At 48.4% G+C, this 10271-nt stretch overlaps 1 long non-coding RNA gene across 2 annotated transcripts; it reads right to left on the reverse strand.

Annotated features, from left to right (window-relative positions):
* Positions 1-2290: 2290 nt before the first annotated feature.
* Positions 2291-5944, reverse strand: LOC110340188. 2 transcript variants are annotated; one of them, XR_002381960.2, is made up of 3 exons: positions 5701-5944; positions 3760-3868; positions 2291-2528 (listed from the first exon to the last, which is right to left on the reverse strand). It is a non-coding gene; the product is annotated as an uncharacterized LOC110340188 (long non-coding RNA). The 2 variants fall into 2 exon arrangements; XR_002381961.2 differs by lacking the exon at positions 3760-3868.
* Positions 5945-10271: the final 4327 nt, after the last annotated feature.

Consider the following 10271-nt stretch of genomic DNA (forward strand, 5'->3'; position numbering starts at 1 on the left):
ACTACACTTGTGTTCCTTATTTCTGTTCCTTGGATACCTGACCTAACTCAAGCCATCCTATGGTGAACCCTTGGTATGTTCCCCAAGACACGGAGGAGATTGTGCAGTCTATCCTTGAGCAATCCTTGTTACTCTTAAGACAAATTACTATTCTGTTTTAGATAAATGGAAAACCAGAATATCCATGAAGGTCTGTGGATGTAGAGGTAACACTTTTAGATCCTTCTTGTACCAATGGGGTAGTCTCATCCCCGAGACTCTGAGTCATTAGTCACTCTGCATGAAGTTCTTAAATAGGTTTCTCTTTGATGCAGAGGGGTTTGGGCGCTTTGCAGTGTCCATAGAGGAGCAATGACTTCAGGTCTAGGGAAGCCAGAAACAGTATCAGACTATCCTGAGTTTGTTTGGGCCACCACGATTTTCTGGGCAGGGTTCAAGTACAGTTTTGTTGTTGTTGTTGCTGTTGTTTTGTTTTGTTTTTTGTTTTTTGCATCACACATGCCATTGTCTTGATTGAACAGCTGAAGCCAGGCATGGTGGAGGAGCTCTGTGAGATGAAGTGACAACAGGGAGGTCTTGTCCAGACATCACTGAACCTCTTGCCACTCCTAACCATTTTTCTTGGGTGCTGATTCCCTTACGGATTTCAAAAACTGGTCACAGTCACTAAGCATCTAGTGTCCAGTTCATCTGTGGTAGGTGACAGCACATCATCTCTCGGAGCTACCTTCCTTCTGTCTAATAGATGCCTCTACTTCTTGTTTCCTCAGTCTCTTTTGGGAGGGTCCTGGAAACTTAGCGAGCACTGGTCAAGGTATTGTGGTGTCTGTTGGTAACTCCAAGGATATCCAGGTGGCAATGGAACTCAGTGTAGTGGTCTGAGTAATACTTGTCCGTCATAGTCTCAAGCATTTGAACACTTGGTCCCCCAGCTGTTGGTGCTGTTTTGTGAAGTTTAGGATGTGTGGCCTGGCTGGAGGAAATCTATCACTGCTAGCTGGTTTTGACAATAAAAAGCCTTGCCTCTTTGTAGTTTGCTCTGTCTGGCTGCTGCAGTCACCATACCTGCCCCCTGTTGCCATGCTGTCTCTGCTGTGATGAGCTCTTGTCCCTCTGGAACCATAACCCCACATAAGCTTTTTCTTCCATAAGTTGCCTTGGTCATGATGCTTTACCATAGCAACAGAAAAGTAACTAATGTGTCCAGAAGTGCAAAATTCAGTCTTTTTGAGCATTAACATGACACCACATGTAGTAAGCTCCACACCTAACCTCAAGTGATGAGTTACAGGTAAAACACAGGTGCATTAAAAATGTTGTATACATTATCTTCAGGATATGCATAAAGGTACATGTGAAACAAATGTTTAATCTTGGGTCCCATCCCCGAGCTATCTTGCTATAAATATGCAACTATTCCAGAATCTGAAGTAGAAAATATATCTGGTCTCAAACATTTCAGACAAGGACACCCCTAAATAAGTAGGGGAAAAGGGAATTAGGCTTTCTCTTCCAGGCAGTTCAGTATTGTGGAACTGCGTCATGCAACTTGGAATGTGGGGAGGAATCAGTTCAAAGTTAGACTTGCCCCTTCATCACTGGATGACCTTGGACCCAGTTCCCTCACGTGGAAATCGGGAAACAGTACTGCAGACAAGGCAGAATTGTTGTGAGAACTAGCGGATGATGATGGCTCAGTATTACAGCTTGTGTTTGTGGGCAGAAATCTCACCTAGTTCAACCTATTTAGTTTATCAGAGCCTGAGAGATGGAACGTTTGTTTTCATTGCCACGGAGCTGTTGATAACAGTACTCCAGGTACTGTTAGCTCTCCCCAAGCTTAGCACAACACTTTCTCTGTCATGTTTTATTCTATTTTTCCTAGTATTGGTTTTTGACAGAGGGGCTTGCTATATAGCTAGAGTTGGCATCAAACTTGGGATTCTCCTGCATCAGCCTCCCAAGTTGCAGGGTTACAGGGAGGTGCTGCCACACTTGCCTCTATGTCCTAGTTAGAAGAAGGCATGCAATTTACCAATTTTGAAAATTAAGCAGGAAAAAATGTCTATTTTCTGAAGCACTTCTGGCAGAATCTTATTGCATATTCAGTATTCACAACTTTGGGGAGTATGCTCGGTTAACAGCAAACTACGTGATGTGCTTAATAAATAATCATTGGAAAACCGATGGATGCCAAAGTTAGAAATGATGACTGAATAGAAGTTAACACTGTGTATAATGAATGCATTGTTTCTCCCCAAATGGAAACAGTTCAAGATAGCAGATTCTCAACAGCCAAGTCCTTCATTTTTATTTTAAGTGCTTTCTAATTTCAAAATGAGGAGATTAAACAACAGGCACGAGCTGAGCCCCTCTCACTGGGACATCAGGAAAGGCAGATCCTGGACATCACTGGAGGCCACACTGCTTCCGGTTTGGGATAGAATCTCTTCTGCTTCCCCTCTTAGACACAGTGACTGGGTCCGAAGTTTACTTCCATTTCCAACTTGAACAAACAGGTGTCATGCCTACAAAGTTTCCTGCAGTCAGTCCAGCCCCATTCCAGAAGCAACTGGTCACAGTCATTTCCAACACAAAGCTCTAGGGTCACCCTTTCTTTTCTTTATAGTCTGTCTCCAGACACCCAGTGACCCATAAAGTTAACTACTAACCAAGTCATTACCACAAGCAGAGTTGCTGTTCTTGAGTCTGGTCCTAAAGTCACTTTTCTGTAGAACTTGTGTTTGGAGACAATGACTATCACACAGCGGGTGTGTGTGGCTCAGCGGCCTAACCGTAGGCCCTTAGCCCAGGCGGTTTCTTTTAAAATTTCTCCAAACTCTGGAGTATTCTTGGATTTCTTTTGCCCTTACAAACGCCCCCCCCCCCACTCACACACATTGAATATCCCTAAGAACTGGAGATGGGGGTCCTGCCCACTGAGTTGAGGTCAAGGCCTACAGTGAACTCAAACCACCTGTGCAAACACAACACTGGCTCAGTTTCTGTTTATAGTTCGATGCTCTGGTGTGTCATTTACAACCCAATTTGTCTCTTTGCTCATTCCCCCTATTCCAAACAGGGTGAGTATACACACATTACAGAGGGTAATCAAAGCCCATCCTTGAGGCAGAGAAGAAAAAGAAACTCATTAGGGACTTGAATCGTTGCCCCCCCCCAGGATTAGTTACTCAGCCTCCTTATTTCCTAGATATGAGCACATTAATAACGTGATCAAAGTTACCAGACCAGTTAAAGGCATTCCCAGTGTGGTGTTTTTCTCATGATAGCATGTGATGTTCCACCAAAATCTAATTTTATTCTCAGGCACAGCCATGGGCTTTGCACTTGGGCAGGAAGTAGGGAAATCCTTCTTGGCTTTCATAGAGCTGGTGAGATTGTTTCCTGTCACCTAGCAATACTTGAAGAAAGAAATTGGGGTTCCTGCTTATCACAAAAACACCCAGAGCTCGGAGATCTTGGCCTCTAGCGTTTTCGAGATGGGACCTCCCTGTGTGTGTCCTCCAGCACAAGGAATTTCAAATTGTGTTCACAGGAACCCAGGGGTTCCACACAGATTCGTCAGGGGCCTTTTAACAGTTAGGAGTGGGCATGGGAGGACTCAGAGTCCTCTGCCTTCCGGTACGTAAAGTAAATCTGCCTGCTTCGAGTGCTGTGATTTTACATGACCTTTTTTTTTTTCTCTTTGGACTCATCTACAGGAAAAACAAAACAAAACAAACAAAAAAACCAACTCACCAAACTATAAATCTAGTTCACATTCCTCAATTTGTAGATGAGAACACTGGAACCTTGGGTCCCATCCCTGGTGCAGCTGCCAAGCAAGAGGCTCCATCCTATGCTGGAGCTGAAGAAAGGGAAGCTCGGGCTGTCAGAATGTGCTGAGGGCTGGGGATTTCTGCCAGAGGCCAGAGCCAGGGCTGGAGTCAGGCACAGTTTGTTTCCTTTGTTACTCCCAGCCCAGGACTCTTCAGATCAGACCCCAGTGTTTAAAACTATTAAACACAGGGGCGTTGTCGTCGTGTTGGTCTCTGATCAAAGGAACCCCTAGAAGACCAGAGGCAGGAGCTGGGGAAACCAGACCAGTCTGGGGAGGCAGCTTGGCGCTTGACTAGGGAGCAGGGTGATCCCTGCTCTTTTGCCTTCAGGAATCTGCCTCAGTTTGCCAGTTTCTTGCTGCCATGCTATCCTCTAGTACCTATGTGGGAGTTGCTACTTAGAACTCAATACATATTCATAGTCTCAAACGAAATGTACATCCCAGCCAGGAACTTGGGAGTATCATACTTAAAAACAGCAGCAACAAATTAAAAAAATCAAATTTGCAAAAACATAATTACTAGGCAGGATTTAGTGAGTCTATAGGGCCTGTTATACAAAGTGATTGATAAATTCAGGTGTCAAGGCCCTCATAAAGAAAGAGAAACCATTTGCCCAGAGTCAGATTAGCTGTCTGACTCCACTTGCTCCCTGCTGCACGAGTCAAGCGGCACCTTTCGTGTGAGGCCCAGGAGAGTCTGGAGGCTGGGTGTCCTTTTCCTTGTTCCTGTTTTCCCTTCTTGTCCTTCTAGTGTCTAACCTCCCTTCTCCCGAAGGCACAAGCTTGGCAGCCTGTGTTTTTATTTTTAAATCCGGTGTTCTGAGGACGCTGTCTCTGACTCAAACGAAACTTTTAGAAAGAGTGAGGTCTACAGATGGTAGGGCACAGCTAGTCTCAGGGAAGCTGTCTTGGTAGACCCCAGCAAACCGCTCTCTGTTCTCAACATTTCCATCACCCTCTGAGGTCATCTGACCCTGAATGACCTTAAAGAGAAAAAGATAAACATCAGGGACTAGGAATTACCCACAGTTGGGTGGTTAGCAATCTGAGCTGGCTATCAAAGAACAGAACACAAGGGAACGTTAAAGGTGGCTAGATCCTGGAGGCCGGGCCATTACCACATCTTACTATGTCACTCAAAGTGCCCTGGAGGAGAGGAATGGGGTAGATGCCATCTGGGCCATCCTGGATTTGTTTCAGAGGATGAAAAAGCAAATGGAACCCTGGCCAGGAGGTAGAGGGGGAGAGATGCCATTCTCAAGAATGGGCTCAGATGGGAGAACCCTGTGAACCCCTGGCAGACTGGGCTTGTCAGAGACCGTTCTGGTCCCCACCCCTGACTGACATTTTGCAGTGTGGTCGGTTAGTGCAGCGTTCAAGGGTGGGCTGGTTTATGTCAATATGGCAGGATTACCATAAAATTCATTATTTGTACTTTTGGATGTGGCTTTTCCAATGGAGAGAATTAAAACCAATTAAGTTGACTTTTTTCACTGTGACCTAATTCCTGGCTTTCTCTTTGTTCTTCTCTAACTAGTCCTTAGGCTTTGTGAAGGCTCAACACCCATTTGCTACAAGAAGTGCAAAGGGACTGAACCACCGACAGCCAGGATCACCCTTATTCTGTTTAAATCCTGTAAAATAATCTAAGTGACAGTCTCTTGTTGCAAAGCAACAAGTGGCTGATGCAGGGGGACGACGGTGATGTCCCTTCTGCCTGCCTCTCACTCGCTCACTGTCCCCTGGGGGACTCTCTGCTGTGCAAGGAGACATCCTAGTTTGAAGATCTGGCCTGCCAGCTCCACAGCCAGGTCTGAAGATCAACCACAAATCCCCAGGCGCAGCCCCAGCCAGCTTACCGGGCAGAGGCAGGCCCTCCACGCCTTTTCCCCGTGCCTCCGAGCGCACGCGCCGCCTGTCTCGCGTCGCTATTGGCTGCTGCCTGTTGCTAACCCACGTGACCGGCGCCGGTACGCCCCGCCCCTGCTCCTGCAAGCCCGGCGCGTTTCTGCGGACGTGAGCAGCTGCCTGGCCCCAGGCTCGAGTCCTGCGCTGGGTGCTGCGAGCGGTCGTCAGCGATGCTGCCACCGGCCACAAGGTGGCAGTGCCGCGCTGCGCGTTCACCCGCCCCTCGCCGCGCCAGCGCAACCCTGCCCAGCAAAAGTTTTCCAGTCTGCGAGGAGAAGCGCAGGGCCTTGAGGTCTTCGGGGCAAGCCGGGGGAACCCGCCGTGATCCCAGGTGGTTTTGGGGCTTTGCAAGGACGGCATTTGTTGGCACGAACTCGGAGGAACTTTTGGGGACCGGGAGAGAATGAGCTGTCACAGATTCAAAGACTGTTAGTGTTTGGTTTTAGCTTTAGGGATCCTACACGAAGCATCAATTCTGTAGGAGGCACACAGCACTGACAGTTATTCTTTGTCTCTCGTCTGGGCTTTGCACGAAGCCCGGCGTCACTTTGAGTGGGCGAAAGGTACATGCCACCACTGCCACATCGAGAGAGATCCCTCTCCATGGATCTCGACCTGCCTAGAAAGGGAGGGCCTAGGAGCCTCCTGCTCTGCAGCTGTCCTCAGGATGCCCTTAATTCCCAGGCGGAGGGATAAGCTTGTCTGACCCCATTTGACCCCGCCGCAGGCGCCAGGCGTCCTCGGTTAGTGTGAGGCCTAAGCGAGTCCTGGAGGCTGCCTGCCTTTCCTCCCCTCTCTTTTCTCGTTCTCGTTCTTGTTCGGGGCGCGGGGGGGGGATCCTCATCTGCCCCCTTTTCTGTTGTCTAAGCTCGCGTCTCTCATAGGCACAAACCTGCCACTCTGCTTTTCTTTTTTTAATCGGGTGTTCTGAGGAGTCTCTGGCTCAAGTGATGCTGGTCTGGGGGAGGCAGAAGGCACGGCTAGTATTTAGTAATTGGCTGCATTGCTAACGTGTGGAGCAGGAATAGGAAACACTTGAGATTCCACAAGGCAGCTGCAGATCTGCCCCTTGGACAGGCCCTTTCGAGCTGCTCTCAGGTAATTTCCCAGTGTCTTTAGTCTGCTTTAAAGTGTCATTCGTCTGCATCCGACAGGACCCCCAAAAGGAGCCCTGCGTGGTTGACTGCTGCAATTTTTGCTGAGCCCATGACGGGGCCTGCTATAGCTATATTCTCCTGCCTCCATTCCCAGGAGAGGTGTAGACTAACTGTCTCTTGGATCTTGCTTGGAGGATGTCGCTATGCCTCATTTCCAGACTAGACCAAGGAGAGATCAGCAGGAAACAGAACGGATTCTGCAGAGCTGAATGAATGCCAGAGAATCCTTGTAGAGACTTACAGGTGTGCCCAGGACGTTGGGAACCATGGACACACGGTGTCAGCTGCCTGCCTTGGGGGCGGGTGCCAAACAGACTCTGCTCCCACGAGTTAGCGCAGCACAGGTGCACCAGCCCCCGCTCCAAGCAGGTGAAGCACCACGCACCAGGACCCCTTTGCCACAGTGAGTGGCCTCCTGGCATAGGCTGACATGCCAAGGAACAGTAGCTAGGGGGCATTCAGCAATGGGAAAGAGAATTGAAAACCTCACAAGATTATCCCCCAAGAGTAAGAGCCAGCATGCATGAATTGCCACCCCTCACTGCCCAGGCATGCCAACAGTAGATGCAGTTGAACCTAACAGACCTACGGTGGTTTAAACATTGCTGTCCCGTTCCCTAATTCATGCTGGAACCCAATATATAGTGTGGTTGTATTAAGGGGTGGGGCCACTGGAGAAGTGATTCAGTCATGGTTAAGGGACCAGTGCCCTTATAAAGGAGGTGGTTGAGAAGTGTTGTCTTGCCCCCTTCTGCCCCGTGAGGACCCGCCCATACTACATCACCTGTGCAGCAGGAGTGGGCTCTCAGCAGACCCCAAATATGCCAGATCTTCGGATTCCCACCCTCCAGGGCAGTGAGTACATTTTTATCCTTTAAGTTTCCCACCTAAGGTATGTTGTCCCAGGCTATGACAAGGCTAACACTCCCCACCACCAGCTCATACACCCCAGCCGGCCTACGAGCATGAGAAGTCATTGCAGCGGTCAAGTTTCTCAGATTGTTTGGACTATACTTTGTAAGGGCTAAAACACAGTTCACAAATCCCGAGATGGATCTGGAAGGCCATTCGGTGAGATTTATTTATTTTTATTCAACTGTGGGGTGGAGGATGGTGACAGTAGTGGACCTTATGGTTAGTGTCTTACCTACATTATCAGTTCACTTACTTACTCCTCCTGGTCTTGAGGGATCGGCCTTCTTAGTCCTACTCTAAGGAAGCTGAACCATGGGCACCTGAGAAATGTGACTATGTTTTGCAGCTAATAAGAGTGAAGTTGATATTTGAATCCGTGTTTCATGTTCCCGAGTCTAGCTGTGAAACTGCAGTTTTTGTCCATTGCGAGTCCTTATTCTATCCTTGACCAAACCTGGCCCAACTTCCAGCCAGGTCCAGCCCTCCCCCCGCAGCTGCATAGACAGTTGGAGCCTCGCCTGCTGCACTGTGTCTCGGGGTGCCTGATTTGCTGCACTGCCCCGTGAGGGCGGGGGTGAGGGCGGGGGTGAGGGGGGGTGAGGGCGGGGTGAGCGGGGTGTTTCTTCTCATGAATCCCCTTCAGAACCATCTGCCAAATCCCCTTCCCATTACCTCCTTCAGTGCGGACCACTGCTCTTCAGGAGGGCCAGTAGGATCTTTGGAACCACCTGCAGTGATCTGAAGTCTGACGTGTCACCAGCCATCAAACTTAGAGGGCCCGGAAAAGGAACCCTTTTTGGTCAAAGGAGACAGGGAACACTGTGACCAGATGAGGTTGACTTTCTTCTGTGGCTGAAATCTGGATCTAGATGTAATTCCAAATGGGGAAATCCTGCTGGGAGGAAGCACATGTTCATAAAAAAAGGGTTTCCTATGCCTGCTCTTCATGTGAAACGATCAAGAAAGAGACGATGGGTGTCTTCTACTTCTCTGTATTCATACATCGGTTCCCTTTTGCACAAAGCGAGTGACTTGGTAGCTTGCACATAAACCACAGAATAACCAGGCTTTCTTCAGAATGCTAGGACATTTCCTACACTGGAGGGCCTTACTATGAAAGCCAGGAAGTTCCAGTGACAGGGGCGATGGAAGGAGAGAATGCAGATGAAGTGTACTGGGGTATATGAGACCAGAGCATCCTAGGAATAATGGAAGGCACGGTTAGGAAGACTGTACTATGGGAGGATTAGTTCTCCGTCATCTCTGACAGCAATTGTAGTTTCGTTACCAGGTACCCCTCCACTCCAGCAAATACCCACAAGCCTTAGAGGAAATAGGACTTGCAGCCTAGACCATGAGTATAGACCCAGAGGAGCCTCTAGCTATGCAGTTACAAGTGGGTCTCTGTGTAAGTAAGTGTGGTCCCAGCTTCCTGACAGTTCTGCTGGTAACTGGTTCTCACAGCTTCAAATCCCCCCCAACTTGGAACAAGACCCCCTGTCACTGTGGCATGCTCACCAAGCAGCAACACACTGTTCTTTGGTAATCAAATCTACCTGTAAGCAGGGCAGCTATGTACTAAAAACAAAAACAAAAACAAAAAAACCCACGAGCAATCTAAGGCAGGAATTGGCCAAGTCTTCCCATCATCTCTTTGGGTTCAAATGTTCAAATGTTGCAGTGTGTCCAAGTGCTTGCATTTACAAACAATTTGCCAGCATTTGCAAAACTTAACAATGGTAGTTTCCTTCTTGCAGATGCTTACAGCCTAAGACTGCCCAGTTACAGAGACTTCCTATAGGGGCCAGCTGACCCCGCCCCTGTATGCTGCACATAGTAAACAGGCTGAAGTTCCGTGTTGTTGGTACCACTCCATCAAAGTACACACAATCCACCTGACCTCAGCCCTTTTGTGTCTGTCACTTCAGAGTCTTTCCTTTACTCCCTCATCAACCCCAATCAGGTCAAGTCCCAGCCACACAGGACACGGCAACATCATTAAGTCACCAAGCCTGGGCTGGAACTACCTGCTTTCAGAATTCTTGTCTAGTTACCAATAAGCATCTCTCTGGTTCCAGTAACTCTTTGCAGGTTTTGTAACATGGAGCTGAGTTCTAATGATCAGAGAAACTTTGCACCAGAGAAACTAAAACCCAGTATTTCACACTCACTCTGTCTTCCTCACAGAGCCCTGTGGAGATGATCATGTTATTGTCTTCATTGACCAGAGGAGGTTTCAGGAAACAGTTGCCCCAAGTTACAGTCGAGTTTGCACCCAGACCCACTGCCTCCCGGAGTGAAGATCTTTGGTTGGTTGGTTGGTTGGTTTCTCTGGAGACAGGGTTTCTCTGTGTAACAGTCCTGGTTGTCCTGGGACTTGCTTTGGTGTCTGACTCACAGGTCTCTGCCGGTCTCTGCCTCCTGCTAGGATTAAAGGTGTGCACGACCAC

The sequence above is a fragment of the Mesocricetus auratus genome, unplaced genomic scaffold (genome assembly GCF_017639785.1).
Source record: "Mesocricetus auratus isolate SY011 unplaced genomic scaffold, BCM_Maur_2.0 Super-Scaffold_100013, whole genome shotgun sequence".
Lineage (NCBI taxonomy): Eukaryota > Metazoa > Chordata > Mammalia > Rodentia > Cricetidae > Mesocricetus > Mesocricetus auratus.